Source organism: Aythya fuligula, chromosome 1, assembly GCF_009819795.1.
Source record: "Aythya fuligula isolate bAytFul2 chromosome 1, bAytFul2.pri, whole genome shotgun sequence".
Classification (NCBI taxonomy): Eukaryota; Metazoa; Chordata; class Aves; order Anseriformes; family Anatidae; genus Aythya; species Aythya fuligula.
In genome coordinates this window covers 71144800-71160388 of record NC_045559.1, presented here as the reverse complement: position 1 = coordinate 71160388, position 15589 = coordinate 71144800, and the positions used below count along the sequence as shown (strand labels likewise).

Genomic DNA, 15589 nt, shown 5'->3' with positions numbered 1-15589 from the left:
AGAGGTCTGTAGGTTGGATCTAAAAGTGATAGATCTTCTGCTGACCCATGCAGGTTTCATTATGATGCCAGGGTGGAATTTCTGAACGTTTTTTTTCTCTCCATTACTGATACTTTAAAAACAAGGGAAAAAATTACACACAATATATATATATACTCTGTGTTACAGATAGTAATATCGTAAAGGCGTGGAAATGTCAAAGTTAACATTGCCTGTATGCACATTGATCTTTTAATTACACAAACTTTGCATATGCATTAACACATACAGCATCTAGTAAAGTGGGAACTCCAGGTTCTGCATGAGCAAGTTTTCTAAATACTAATAAAGAGGAAGGAGGGTAAGCATATGGTCAGTGGAGAAGATCACAGGAGAAGTTTATTAAGTCTGAGGGACCCTTGGTCTACTCACTGATGTCTAGTGTGATTAGCATTTTTTCAGCTTGCAGGCTGTCCATAACCATTTCAGCTTTGGTCACTACAGCTGGACTGGAATGGTTGTCTTTGAAGTGTGTGAGAGTTTCCTCCAGGCTGTATTTAGTACCTGTGGGTTTGTTAGGTCAGACGTGGTTTGTGCCAATTCACACAGGAGGCCTGTGGCCAAACTCAGGTTTTTCTGGTCCCTTGACCAGTGTCCTTGAGAGAAGCATCTTCCTTTTGAAGCATTGTGCAGACCTACCTTCCCTTCCATTCATATTCAGTATCCCTGTGGCAAATAACTCAGCTGTTTACATGGGAAAGTAATAGTAGGAAAGTATTTATTATATTTTTAGCAATCTGTAGTGCAATTTAGCAGATGGAGAAAACAAGGAGTAGAGCCAGCTTTCTGCAGATCACAAGTATGTGTTTTGCAGGCTGGAGCTGGAGGATTGGTAAGCTAAACTAACTGAGACAGTGCAAAGGTTGCTGAACATATACATGTGCTATCAGTGCACATGGAAATTCACGCATTAGGAGACCTGAGTTCACTCAAATCACAAGAGGAAGGCTTTCCATTTCCTAACTCCTTTAGGTCATAAGGTGTGTGGTTGGGAGATCTGTATGTTAGGGTGTGTGTTTGTCATGCTGTAGCAGTAATACACATACCTTGCTATGGGGTTTTACAAACTAAGTGTGCTACAGAAAGTCCAGGATAAAGCACCATATTGTTCATTCAAAAAATGTAATTTGGTTTTAATAATTCATAATGCTTAATAATACACTAGGAAATGTTCTGTAATATATTGTATAAACATAATAAAGTCTTGGGGAAATGAGAGTTTACTGCAGCTTGGCTATTAAATATTTTCAGTGAAGTAAAGTGAAACAGCTCAAGGCTGCAAAAAATGATCCAACTGGCAGATTAGTAAACTGAGAATTCACACTGTTAATTTGTAAATACAAATAATGAAGTTCAGAAGTGAAGTCATTAGTAGAGCTTATCTGTCAGTAAACTTTCTTGGCATTAATTTTTAATAGTATAAAAGCATCTGTTTTTGAAACAAAATTCTTCTTAGAAGAGGTCAGTATTACACAAACTTTTATTCCAAAATACTCTAAGTTGGATAAAAAGAGATTTTACCAGTGGTTATCAAAAAGATTCTCATAACGGTTACAGAAGATTTTGCTTACCCCCAAACCTGGCTTGCCCCAAAACTCAAAATAGATTCTACAGTAAACGTTGTGAAATGAAAGCACTGAGAAGTGTTTCTGTTTCAAATGCAACAGATTAATACCAGCCATGAAATAATGCATTTTTTGCCTTTTTATTTTTTCAGTGGATCTGATTTTGTATATTCAAACAAACATCGTTAGAGGCTTACCAGTCTCCCGAGTGCCATGAACTCTTTTTTATTTTTATTTTTTTCTCCCATTTTCCCTCACTTACCATCTGTGGAGACAAAGGTGCTGCTTCCTGTAGTACAAGCTACAGCATTACTCCATTGTTTCTGGTTTGTTTAGCTTTCATGAGATGGAGATTTGGGTAAAATACCAATAAACTACATCCTCTTCATAGCTCTATGTAGAGATTACAATCTGGGGAAACTCTCTGTAACTTCTCTCCTGTTTGTGTGCTTTACTAAGCACAGTAGGGTCCTGGTCGGTGACTGCAACTGAGAGACTACAATTAAGCAGAATAGTAATATTGTAAATATATAATAAATATTGTAATATAGTAAAAATTAGGCATATTGAATTAGATGATGAGGGTCATTTGCTTTCTATTAGGGCAGTGCCTTCTGGCCCTTCACATGGACCAGGGCCTCATTGTACGAGCTGCTGTAGTTGGTAAAATAACTGTTCTGTCCTTCTGTACAAATAGGACATCGGTCCCCCTGATTTACAGCTACTGGATATTTGTTAGCTGCTGTGAAAAAGCACGATGCAAGAGCTTGTATAGTTAGTGAGAACTCTGGAATGTGTCAAAATTTCATCATAATCCTTTCCAGAAGAAAGAATATGGAATTAAATATACCATTCTAGGTTAAAAATATGCATTTAAAAAAAAATAAATAACCAAGAGTGTAAGGAAAAGCTCACAAGCTTTTTCAATTATTTCATTTAAACGATTGCTATCAGGAGACTTTCATTTAAAAGTAGAAAGATAACTCAAAGCTATTTTAGCTGAATTTGAAAGAAACCTATGTGGATAAAGCAGAATTCTTTTTGCACTAACACTGTAGTTTTCTTTTGTAACATTGTGCAAATAAAAATAGAGTTACCTAACTGGACTGGCTATTTATAAGAAATAAAAAATAAATCTAAAATGTATAACTGAATGAATATAGGGATTAACGACATACAAGCTCTTCCTAGAGTTCTCTGACACAGGAAGAAGTGTCTGAGAACTGACGAAGTGGAGAGAGAAGGAAAAAGAAGAGAAAAAAATATATGCAAAGCCACTTGGGTAGAGTTATGCAAATGACCTTATCAGTGTAACCAAAAGGCTTCTCCATTATGCCCACCAATTAGGAAACAGCAGCTACGGACAAACTCAACTCCCTCTTCCTGAGGAGATGCAGCTTTAGCCTGCAATGTTGGCAACCACACCGTGAAAAGAGATTAAAAATCGTCTCCTCTTTTATGCCTTTTTAAGAGGTTGGCAGAGATGCTAAATGAATCCTGGATGGGGCAAGCACCCTGATGGTATTCTTATTACGTTTTTTCAATTTCATATGGATTCTAGCATCCCAGAACAGCAAAAGGAACCACTAGGCTTTGACAAGGGTACAGAAATAGTCCTGGATTTCTCTGAAGGCCTCACAGAAATTTCTGTGCTAATGTTTCTCTGTTCAGACACTCACTCTGAAGACAGGAGGGAGGAAACAATTCCTGCTGTGCAGCCCAACTCAACGTCCCTGATCCAGGTGTACTGCTCTCCTTTTGTCATATCCTTTATGATTAAATTCACTCTGAAGCTGAATGGAAGCAAAGAAAAGCACTGGCTAATCTTATGCAGCGTTTTCCAATTAGCAGTGTGTGTCAAGATCTATGAAGTGTTTTGGTAATTAACACAGAAGAAAGACATTATGTTCAAAATCAGGAACATGACCTTCTGATGTTTTGGGAAGCTTTTTTGTCCCTTCTAGTGCCTGATGTACTACCCAATACTGCAGCTAAATAGTCGATATTGCCACTGATTTCCACAGGAGATGCGGACATGCTTTTCAGGACTGAAGGCCAGTGTTTTTAAAACCTTGAGCAGGTATTAACTGGTCACTGATTTAACATTCAGCTGAGTGGAGTAAGCCCATATACTGTCTTGGATTCTTTGGCCTTATTATTGGCCAAATATCCAAACCCATTCCTCTAGGTTTCTTCTTCATTAATAAGTTTTCTAAATATTTTTTTCCTCAAAGCTAGTTTCTATGTGGAGTTTTTAATACCCCTTACAAAGAACAACCTGTTTCCTGGTATCATTTCTCTATGTTAGCAATTGTAGTTACTACAAGGATGCTTTTTAGTAGCAAAGGGGAGGCAGTGAAGCGACTCTTGTTATCTACACCAGCCTTTCTCTTATACACAGAGGCTCACTTATATTTCTGGAAGAGAACAGGAAAACAGAATAATAGTGCTGTGATTTTTTTTCTGTTGTTGTTCAACACACTCCTTGTTTTCTTTCTGATAACACCAAGCTATTTACATGCAAACAAAAGACTCCTCTTGCCGAATCAGCCTCCTCCTCCTTCCTCCTACCTGATTCCGTCAGCAGAGTTGTGAAAGCATGACTGTGACAGCACTAAATGAATAAGGGTGAGGTTGGGCTGACAAAAGAAAGCTCCTCTTCACACAGTGTGCACACCTCAGAGGTAATGGGAGGAAGAGGAAATCTAGAAAAAGTTTAAAATGGGGCATCAACAAAAAAAAAAATCAAAAAGTCAAAAAAATAATCATACTTTCTTTTGAGAGTTAATCTTAAAGTCAAGTTGTGTTTCAGGACCTAGAAATTTAAAAAATGGGTCAGACTAGGGAAGAGACAAGATTGGACAGGACAAGCCCAAGAGCTGCCCATTCCAGCTGCTTCAGAGGAAGGTATAAGAAAAAAATGCTTTGATTTGCTATGGAATAAACAGCCCACAAATAAATCTTTTTCTGAATTTCCATTGTTTGGCTGTCCAAACACCTGAATAATGAGGGTGTAAATCTTTTTAGAAATTGCATTCATGTTCTCAGAAACTCAACATGGTGTCAAACACGGGGAACTGTGTTTTCTTGAACATACAGTATTTGAGTCCATATGCTCTCTGTTTATTATCTGCCAGAATGGTGTGAGACATGTAGAGTCTGCAGATTTTTTCAGTGCTTCACGGGAAAATTTTTGGCACTTTGCGTTCCCTAATGTCATTTTGTGTGAAATTGCTGAAGGAGACTTAAGCCAACCCCTCCCGCCCCAATTGATACTGTGCCGGTGTCTGCATTTCTGTACCATGCTGTCAGTGCTAAGCCAGTTGACCCCAGTCATGTGAAAAAAATAAAAATCACATTAATAAACAAAGCATTTCGCAGAAGTATTTTTTCACTTCTAGGTTGTTAAGGAGGAGGCAAAGACCTAGAATATCAACTTGCTTTGCACTGATAACGTGTATGTATTAGCTTGTAGAAATTGTAGAAACAGCCATGAAGGGAAGACTTAGGGCAACCTGATAGGTTAAAAGGTATCCTGTCTTCAAAATGTGGTTCACTATCCTTCCCCGATGTGCTTGTTCGCTTCCTACCCTCTTACTTCTCAAGTCTTTCTTTCTACTCCTTCCACTCCCTGCCATCTCCCTCTCATACAAATGCACACTTTAATCCACAGCCTGAGCAGTTTATAAGCAGTTGAAATTTGTGCTCTGGTTATCAAGAAACTTTCCTTCCTTTGTTCTAATACTGAAGAGCATTTCCAAAAAAATGCTGTTGCTAGTGTGGTTGGCAAAAGCAGCTTTCATGGGTGCTTAACTTGTGACACAGTCTACTAAAGCAGAGAGAGGAGAGGCAAGCAAGCGTTTCTTAGTAGGACAGAAGATACTGCATCAGGGATGGCCAAGTTCAAACAAGTCCAGACACATGATCAGTAGGTCCAAACAGTGGATTTTTTAAAAGATGTTCTCTCTTGTGCAAGGTGGTTGTGAATCAGTCTTCCCAGGAGAACAGAAACTTGAGAAGATTTTGAAGTTATGATACTGAAGAATGAAGCTAAACTGGTTTGGACTTTGTCAACTAAGCAAGTCTTGAAGGATTGGAAGAATAGAAGAGAAATGGCTACCTTATAGTGAGACACCTCTGTTGAATTCCTGACTCCAGTGTGATTGTGAATGTCTGAGTTTTTGTGAATAGGAATTGTGTGAACAGATATACATACAAATCTGGATTTCTGCATCAGATAAGAGATGTAATTTGACAAGCGTCTGTCGTAGAGCTGGTTGGAATTTGCCAAAATAAGGGGAAGAGCTACTATGAAAATTTTAATTAGACAAGTTGATGAAAGAGTATTTCAACTACATTTTCAGAATAACTACTTAGCGAAGAGTGCAATAGTTTCAGTTGGTTTCCAGGGGGACCAGCATTGTCTGTACACCATCATATTGTTCACTTTGCTTGTACATTCGATCCCTTTCCTATCCTGTCTGTTTACATTGTTATGTCCTCCAGGCAGGGAGTCCTTTTTTAATGTTTTATACTAGTAGGCACAACTGTAAGCAATGTAAAGTAGCTATCAGATGTTACTAAATATTTGCGACAGGTGATATCACTTGATTTTTTCACAATACTTAAATGAAAAAAGATAATTGTGCTATCCCCCACCTTTTCAAAAGAGGGGTCACTGTTAGTGGGATTGAGAGGGGTAACTTTCTCACCCCTCTCTTCTGTCACCAGTCGATCTGACCTCAGTTAGATCCCTGATATGTGCCCAGGGACATTTGCCCCCGTGGTGGAGGCCCTGGGATGCCCAGCTGCATATAACACCCCTCTCAAGAGACAGAGGTCCCCTTTCCCACAGCATATCTGCAGTAGGTTGATGGAGATAGCAAGCACTGGCCATTCCATGTGGGAATGTGAGTATTGAAAGAGGGACAGCACGAGATAGCTTCACTGATGTTGAAGTCAGGTGTCTATACTAGCACAATGGGTTTACAGAGTATTAGGAACAGTGAATTGGTGGTGGTATCAGTTACCTGGTATTACTAGGTATGCAGTCTCTGTCACAGCACCTTTACCTCTGCAAGAAACACAAAAAGCAGGATGAGACAGAGCCTCCTTGTGAATTATCTCATCTATTTGTTTTCATTCAAAGCTTGATCCTCTACTGGAAGTGCGTAGGTAAATTATTTGCCTCTATTGACATTGCAGTAATTTTTCCAGTCCTGGAAGCAAGCCTTTCTCAGTGACATCATCAAGATTAAACTCAAATAATACAGTGATCCCATGCATTTTTCAGTGACTTGGTGTGTTCTTTAGCAATAGTAGTTGAAGCATTTTTTTCCTTCTCTGTCACCACATCCAGCTATTATTCTTTCTGTGGTTTGTCAACCCCTCACCGGTTGTGTTGACCTGTTAGTGCAATCTTGAATGTTAGTGCAATTGTGCTCTTAATCAGTCCAGAAAGCTGATCTAGCAGAATCCAGTGTATGTATATACTTAAAAATGGCTTCTCTCTCTCATCAAGTCCACAGCTTTAGCCCCCTGCCAATTTCACTGGCATATCAGAGCAAGGAGCCAAAGAACAATACTAAGTCAGCGCTGCCACTGAGTTCTGAGTGGTGGCCTGAAAGTAGCTTGTTTGAAGGATGGTGTAGAGAGCATCAGGATAGAAATCATCATCTTCCTTCTGCTTCCTTCATGCCAGACAGAATAACAGAAAGGGGGACTGATATCCCAGTTCAGGAGCATATTTCCCTCAAGCACAGAACTCAAACAAGACACCTTTGAAGCTGGGGGGTGAAAATGAAGCACATACATGTATTTCTCACATCTTCAGCTGCCACTGAGAGATAAACATTACTGCAGTCAGGGTGAGTCTTTCACGCCTAGATGTGTCCAAGAACTTGCCAAAGCCATAGTACCACAGACCTCAGTGTGAACTAGCTACCATGGTGTCAGGGAGAGTGTGCTGAACATGTAGTGGATGCTCAAGCCCTTGTTGTGATTGGGACCTTGGAGAGCTAGTTCAGAGGGTGTCCCAGGGATAACATGCCTCTGACTGCAGTGTGCACATGCCTTCCAGACAGACAGCACAGCAGCCTGCTTCTAATCTGACAAGCTGATGAACTGAGGTCTTGCCTTCCATCCCAATTAATAACATTTGTTGATTTCTGATTGCTTGGAGAGTGTGTTCCAAGTTGCCCCAAATGGAAGATCTGTTTGAACTTCATTAGACTTCCACAGAAATATGGGGGGAGACAGATTTTAGGGGTCCTAATATGAGAAGTTACTGAGTGTGCTAACTTCAGAGAAAGCAGGAGTTAAACCCTGAAGAGGAAGCAATTCTCAAGCTGCAGCAAAGATAATCATGATAATTTATCATCTGATAATCAAAGAGCACACACTTAATTTGTTCTCATTATCAATGTATTTCAAGCACAAGTACCTTAATACAAGAAGCCTTTCTGTGCACAGGTTATACTGGAAGGGTAGAGATAAAGGGCCCCATGCAAATGCAGTGCACTTCTTCTGTATGGGAAATGTGTTGTAGTGCAGTTTGGAGTCCATCTTTGTGGCCTTTGCATCCCCTGGGCATGGAAGAGGACTCCCAGCATCTACAGTTGTTGTTTTAAGCACCTGACCTTTCTCTAGGACAGCAGTGTCATCTTGGAGAAATGACTGACAGTTCGCAAGAGCTGCACAGATTTGGTTCATTAAGGAACCATCAAGAAGTGAAGCTAAATCTGGATGTTTTTAACCATATCAGAGCTCTGGTTTGCAGCATCTTGGGAGCAGAAAATGTCTGCAGCACACTAAGAGCAGGCTTTCACCTGCAACCCCCAAGATACAGTTCAAACCTGAGTACATATAGCGTGCAGTCTCTAGAGCTGTAATTTGCACCATTTCCCCCGGTTCTTTAATATTTAATGTCACCTGAAGGCAAGTCTTTCCATAAAGCACAGAAGAACTAATATGCTGGTGGATCGAAGCAGGCTTTTATAGCCCTCCTGGATTAGGAGTCTGAAGGAGAATGCCTGTATGGACAGAGACAGAGGTCCAAAAGTGAAATTGTTTGAAGTAAATATATGACATGCTCTGACCACATGCTGGTGGTAAAATTTGCTCTACACTGGTTTGCTCAGTGGTTACAGGCAAAGCAAGCCATGGGTCTGGCTGCACTGCCAAACTCTGCGTTCCCAGTAGCAGCACAAATGCAGCTGCACCTCACAAGGCTTGGAGCCCCAGTGCTGAGGAAGCCAACGTGTGTCATCTTGCTGTCACAGCATAGACTGTTCTGTAGCGGAGCTGGCCTCACGTTCCCTGGAAACAGCCTGGAAAAAATACTCTTTGTGTACATTCCCCCCTCCCCAGCTCTTACAATCACAGCTGAGTTAGGAACAAAGTCCCAGCCAAAATTCCTCAAGGGAAAGGGACCCAGCTTCATCAGGATATGAGCCTTTGAGAACAAAATCTCCTTGTGAGAAGAAAGCAGCTTCTTAATACAGGAGGATTACAATGTCTTGCTGTGTTGGTGGTGGTGTTTTGCTGGCATGTGAAACTGAGATTTCAAAACTTTCCACTTGATTCATCTGTGCAAAAAGGACTTCCTGACCTCTCTTCTGAAATGGTAGAATCACCTGTAGGTTTGCAGCCATTTGGAAGATCAAGGTGGTCTAGCTGATATTAGGTTAAACTGATAAATTGCTGAAAGAACCACCTTAATTTTAGCAGTTGCATTGATGGTAACTAGCAACTATTTCATCCGTTTTTCATATTTTTGTGGAGTGCTGATGGGATACCCAAAATCAGGGCTTTCAGTTCCATCACCAGTAATACTACCAAGCATGGTCATAGCCTTAGCACCCCTCTCCACTGCACAGCAATTGGGCAGCAGGCAAAAGACTTAAGTAAAACCATATGTAGGTCAAGACTAGCAAGATCTATTTATTTCTAATTGCTTACAAATATTTAACACCCCAGCCAGGGATCAAGGCTATATTGTGTTAAAAAAATAATAAATAAATAAAAATTATCAATCCATTATAATACTTTTTTTTGGGGGGGTGGGGGAGGGAGGGGATGGTGTTATTTGAAATTAAAATTACTGTTGCCCAGACACCCTGAGTAAGCTCCACAAGAATTAGGAAGGAAATGTGGGTGTTAACTAATGGTGTAAAGGTGCTTTGTAGTTGTCCAGTTGTAAAGAGGAGCAAAATACAGTTCCTAGATTCAATTCCTACTATAACAGATTTGGTGTATGGGCAGGTGTCCAATTAATTTGTACCTCCCATCTATAAAAGCTATAACAATCTAATTTGTCTGCAGTTGTAAGGCACTATGTAGTGTAAAGGTGCAAGTAGTACTAATAGTAGTAATTCATGGATGCAGCAGTGACTGTATTCAGTATAGAAAAATTGAGAAGAGTGCTTAGGTCTGAATTTTGACCTAGATTAAGATGAATTGTTTTGAGACAGTAAAGGTTTTCTGAGAAATAAATGATATATATTTTTTTATAATCTCCTTGATTTTTGCTTGCAAAGCCACTTGCTTCTTGCAGCATGGTCTTTTGAGCTAGCTAACCCATGTCATTGTCAGGGCTCAGCTAGTTTTGTTTGGGATATAGTTTTTGCACATACAAGGAAAAAAAGCAACAGAAGACATTTCTTTCAGCCCCTTTTGGAAGGGAGCAGTAGGAAAGCAATGTCTGCTCTGTGGAAAACAGCCAAGAACTGGTTGAGAAGGAGTCAGGAGTGGATTAGGACTATGACTGGGATCAGATCCAAGCCAACATTTCCCCGTTCCCAATCCCCCTGCCAGCTGTTTCTGTTGCACGAGCTGCTGTGGTAGGAATCCCATGGTCACCTGCCCTCTCCGGCTGTGGTCATGAGAAGAGCAAAGAGAGGGGTCATCTTGGACCCAGGCAAGTTCTTTGCTGCGTGTGGTAACTGCGGTAGTGGGTGCAGTCAGCCGAACAGCATTGCGCTGTCAGCAGCTCACTGACTCACTGTCACGCTCTGGTCTTCCCTGAATGTGGTGCCCAGATGCAAAAAGCCTGCCTTCATCCTCCCCTGGAAGGAGCACTCTTGCTGGGCTTCTAAGAAGGTTTTTGCAAACAGCATGAAAGGAAGCTGGAGCCGTTCTGCACAGTTCTTGAAAACTCTTGGACATGGCTCATAGAACCAGTGCCTAGAAAACAGTCTGGTCTTTTCATCACCCCTTTGGATGCTTGGTTCTTTGGCTGGTAGCTTTTCCCTTCCAGAATTTAGAACAGTGGCCTCTTCAGCATGCATATCAGTACCATTTATCTAGACTGATCTGCCTCAGGAAAGAGGAGGGCATCCTGCATGAATTCTCCGTCCAGGCTGCAAACTGCCTGTGTGCAGCAGGTAGGCTGCTCCTGCATTGTAACATTTTCCGTGGCTGATCCCATATAGGGGCAGCTCACAGAGGAAAGAGGACTAAGTCCTAAGGTCTGCTTTTTCTGCAAGCAAACTCCAGATGATGCAGGTGGAAACAGAAAGGAGTGGGACAGCCACTGTGGCTCAAATACTGACTTCAGTTACAAGAAGTGCAGCACAACTGGCCACGTTAAATGACTGTGGCTGCACTTGAAGCTTTATTCTGACATCAGCTACAACTGTGAGGACTTCAGGAATTGGTCTGCATTGTTCAGGGACTTTTCTGGCTGTTATGGGGGCAGAGGGTCTTAGACATAGCTGAGTAATTTTGCATAGGAGAGTTACTTAATTTACCAACCTGTATCTGTGAAGAAAAGGTTTGGCTATAGAGTGAGAATATGTTCTTCATGTTACATCCTGCAGAGTGTGGCCTTTCCTCTCCCCTTTTGCACTTAAGCTGGCTTCAGACTTGGTGGGGTTTTTGTACCGGTGACTTCATCTGCTGTCATTAATCAGCAAGCTATCTCAACCCAGCAAGCTAATTTCAAGTCCTGCTTGTGCATTTGATCAGCAAATGCAAACTGTGTGTAATGTCAGCAGGTCAGAGAGGTGATGGAACATGGGATTTTCACTTCAGTTCCAGAAAGGGCCATAGTTGCTTCCAGGAAGCTGAGCCTTGGCACTGGGTGTGGGGAATTGAAAAGATTTATTTCCCTGTATGAGAGCTCAGCACTTGATCATTCTAATCAAGCATTTTCCAATCAATATGTTTCTTACAGGCTTTCCAAAGGCTGCATTAGAAAAGCAATTTTATTTATTTTATGACCCTGGAGCCCTAAGGGATTAGGGTGTGTCAACTTTACAAGTCTCTGTACAGACAGTGGGAAAAGAAAGGCTGGGTCATGGGGCACAATGCTAGCAGAATCATCATGGAAGAAATCTGTCCCAGTGCTTCACAAGGCTTGTTTCTGTAGCATGTCTGCCTACACGGAGGCCCCAAAGCAGGCACTCAGCACAAAGCATTGCGTCTACTTGTGTTCCATCTCCAATACCCTGTTCAACAGGACAGCAGGAGACATGAGCCTATTCCTTTTATTTCAGATTACTATTGAAAAAAGTTGCTTCACCCTCTGTTCCCAGCATTGTGGGAAGCTTCCCTAAGTCTTGTCATTCTGATTACAGGCAGTTTTATACCTTTTTAAAGGACACGCAAGCCCCACCAGGGTCTCTGTTCTTGCCTGTCACACAAGTCCTCTGTTCCCTATCCAATCACTTTTTTCCTGAACAAGGTCTGTAAAGGCACATTTTCTTCTGCTGCCATCCATCTCCCTTGTACCAGTTTGTACTTGCCTCCCAAATAATTCTCCCTGAGGATTAGCCAGGATTAACCTTTCCCTGTTTTTCTATCTTTGCTTATCTGTGGGCCTCCAAACTACAGCCAGCCTTTTACTGTAGGATGAAGCAATCTCCATGGGCCAGCAGCAGCAACTGGCTACTGAGTCTCTGCTGCATCATCCACATGTGTGCCAGCTCAAGGACACTTATTTAGGCTCTCACCTGCATGGGGATAGCTAAGCATGCCCCAGATGTCTGTCACCTGCTCCGCAGCTCTGAGGAATTAAAAAGAATTCCCCGGGAAGCAGAGTCCTTCATCTTCCTGTCCTTACCATCCATAGTCCAGGTAGGCCTAAAGGGCTGCTGAACGCATTCTGGATGGGAGCCTGGCAGCACTGGTAGCAAAGGGAAAGCACTTGCAGTAGAAGATCAAAAAATGCAGCATAAAATTGCACTCTCAGGAGGACCTCAGCGCCCAGCTCGTGATTTAACTTGGAACTTCCTCCAACGTAATCAGCTCTCAGCTGCTGAACTCACTGCTGCAGCCCAACTCGGGGAGCAGCATCTCACAGTTTGTGCTGCCAGGTTCAGAGCAGGGCCCCTGGCTTACATCAAGCATCAGTGCCTCTGAGCACTAGGGGAACCAGGCAGCAGCAACGACAGCACTGCAGGAATATTGAGCAGGACTCACTCAAAGCTGCTGTGCAGCACTTTGCACTTTCAGTGCGCTTCAGATGTTAACTGGCATGACACCTCTGTGCATTTTGGCACTGTAGCTTTCCAAACAAAGAAATAAGGCAGAAGGATAGGACCTTTAAAAGTCTCGTTCACAGAGCCTGGAGAAGGATCTGAATCTAATCATACGCCTTTCTTCCAGACCATGTTGCCTTTGTACAGAAATAAAGAGAAAAACACATACTCATGCCTCTGTCTTGTTTCACATGCACCAGTGTATGCCGAACAACATGTTATGCTTTATGGGTATCATGGAAGAATTTATTCAATTAATAACAACAAAGAGAGCTTCAGTTCCAAAAGAGCTAGTTGGTAGCAGACATTCAAATCTTCTGAGCTTTTCCAGAGTTGTTTTCCCAGTAAAGGTTCAAGCACTGTCCTATAGTTGGAGCCAGGCTGCCTGATGCTGCCAGCGTGAGGATGCATCTGTCCCTGGGTGTTCAGAGATCAGCTGCAGATTTGCATGTGCTGGCTGCTTTGCTGTTTGCCCGACTGTGCTAAGTGGCTTTGGGTGTGGGAGTGAGAACAATTCTATCTGCCCTCCAGAAAGCAGGGATAAAGGAGAGGTCTGTCTTTACCCCCTTCTCGCCTCCTCATCCTGCCTGCCAGGCCGCCAGGTGTAGAGGCTGGAGGGCTGAAGTGGAACAAAAAGATACACGAAACTCACTGCGAGTGCTGTTTCCGTCATGCAGGCTGTAGTGTGGCCGTGTCCTCATTTTGAAACTAAAACGTAACAGCAGCTCTCAGTTATACTGTACATGAGACCTTGCACTGGATTTGGCATCTTCGATTGTTCCAGATGAGTCAAGGTGGAAAACAAGCCTACATTACATTGCACTTCACGTTTCAGATGTATCTGCTACGTGTGTTGTACGTAGCAACTCATACCATAAAATACATAGCTTCTTTTCCAAATGAAAGGAGTTGCTAAACATGAGTGCATCGCAAGGGTTCAAGGTTGGCCACATCTTTCTAAAAAACAAAGTTGTAACCCCACCAGGAGTCTGTGGCCTGTTGCAAATATTGCTGGCTGACACTGCAGTTTTGTGTGCCAAAGGCTGGTCCAGGTGGTCAGAGCACTGCATTCCAGCCTCAAAACCTGACCGTGCTTAAGTTTCCTGAGGAGCTCACTGTAAAAACAGGAGTGAAGCCTTTAGAGACCATCAACTTAAACTCCTCTTCAACACACCAGTACATTCTGGTGTGTGTGTGTTTGTGCGTGCATAAATGCTTGAACATATGTAAACGATTTTACTGCCCACTCGAAGAAGAAGGTGTAAATTAACCCATCAGCCCCTCTTCTTTGTACTTGTTTTTGCTCTCCAAGAATGTAAAGGAACAGAGATTTCTTCTGCAGTCCAGATGGTTATCAGCCCGTGCCCCTGGAGTGTGAGAATTGATCACTCTTGGCATTTATAAGCTGACTGGTGTAACAGGTGTTAGAAGCAGGACTTCAGGTGAGGAACAAGCAACAGAAGTAGATCATTTACTAAGACACCAGTATACTACTAAGTGCTCCAACCTGCAGCATTAGAAAGGGGAGCAGGAATTTAGCTCCCTGTTTAATGCATATGAAGCTATCAGATCATAAGTGCATTTGTAAATTACTGTAGTTTACTATACAGGAGATAGTGTGTGGAAGCTGATAGAAAACAAACTAGAAACTGTGCTGGGATCTCTCAGAGACAGATTTTGACAGTGTACGTGGCTCTTTTTAATCTGCTTTCAGTTGGTGAGTTCAAGAACTTTTCGTTAGTGTTTATTTTTACACAGAGATGGAGACTGAAGTTGGGAACGCTTGCCAGATCTGAACTAGTAGAGCAGTGGCAGAGATGGGAACAGTGCCAGGTTTGACTCCCAAGGCAAAATTCGCCCTCTGCAGTCCGTAGCCACACTGGCTACCGAGGGGCAGGCTGGCAGAGAGGCAGAATCCACTGTGCCTGATCAGCACCTACTGAAAGCAGCAAAGCCTTCCCGCTGATTTGCACAGTCAGTCCACCAGGCAAAACTGCAACCTCATTTTGAAGCACAGCACTCTCTTTGCTCACTTTATTCTGCTTGGTAAATATCTTTGTTAGTTCAAGACAATGCTGTTAGCTTTCACAGAGAAGAAAACTGGAGAGATAAAAGAGCCCATTTTCTTCCACCGTGGGTATGACAATAAAAGAGAAGATGGAGAGGGGAAAATAAAAAACAGCGTCCAAAAAAGAAAAAATAGTATAAGCAGGATTAGTTTTCTTTCATGGAGAGTATAGAAAAGCATTTTCAGGACCTACTGGTAGCCATTTATGCTGTGCTGTAAAATCCGTTCAGCTGCAAAGCCAACCCTCTCATGCCCTTGTTTTCACAATACCAACAGCTTCTTTGTAAGAAAGGGCAGAGAAGGTGGCATACAAGTTTAGCAAATGCAGTACTGCACATGAAAGAATTATTTATGAACGACAGTTTCTGAAGCACTTTCGGCAGCACTGGTGTGCACCCTGAGGAAAGCCTCCTGTGACTGAGCTGATTCAGCCTCGC

General features: G+C 42.2%; 1 protein-coding gene across 2 annotated transcripts in view; it reads left to right on the top strand.

Moving 5' to 3' along the window:
* The window catches only part of ETV6 (ETS variant transcription factor 6), a 140141-nt gene that overhangs the window by 85032 nt on the left and 39520 nt on the right, over positions 1 to 15589 (top strand). The gene's annotated exons all lie outside the window — the stretch shown is intronic.